This window comes from Gavialis gangeticus, unplaced genomic scaffold (assembly GCF_001723915.1).
Source record: "Gavialis gangeticus isolate Ggan-Ray unplaced genomic scaffold, GavGan_comp1, whole genome shotgun sequence".
Lineage (NCBI taxonomy): Eukaryota > Metazoa > Chordata > Crocodylia > Gavialidae > Gavialis > Gavialis gangeticus.
The window spans coordinates 19,444,677-19,445,254 of record NW_017728992.1 but is presented as its reverse complement, the minus strand read 5'-3'; positions in this window follow the sequence as shown (position 1 = coordinate 19,445,254).

Sequence of the window (578 nt, the reverse complement as noted above, 5' to 3'; positions counted from 1 at the left end):
GTAGTGAACAGAAAAACACACAGGCAGTCTCTCACCAAAAAAGCCCTAGTAGAGATTTCAAAAGGTCTCTTACCTTGGTTTGGTGCTGGGGCGTCAGTGAGAAGATGGTCTGTATCTCAACTGGTCACTCTAGGCATTCATATCCGAGTCATGGCACCAAGTTGTGGAAGAAATCAAACTTCACGTTGTGGTTGAATCAGAACTGACAGAGCCAGCCTTTTTTTAGGGCCATACTGTGATCACAGGAAGAATTCCATACAGCAAGGGGAATCACCCACTTGTCTGTTTCAAAGGATTTCTCAAACTCTATAAGTTTACAGGCATACTTATACTCAGGACAGAAAGAGAAAAAAAATATGACCTTGGAGAAACAAAATAGAAGTAAATCATACACAGACACACAGGCAGTTTACTTAAAGAAAAAGGAAACATTGTGCTTATAGGAAGGTTATCAGTTTCTGGTTTCTCAGAGAGAAAAATAAACTAACATCTGTACACAGGGTAATACATTAAGACAAAACAAGGCATCCAGAATTCCTTATCTCAGAATATTTAACTGAAATAAGCAGTATCAGCAC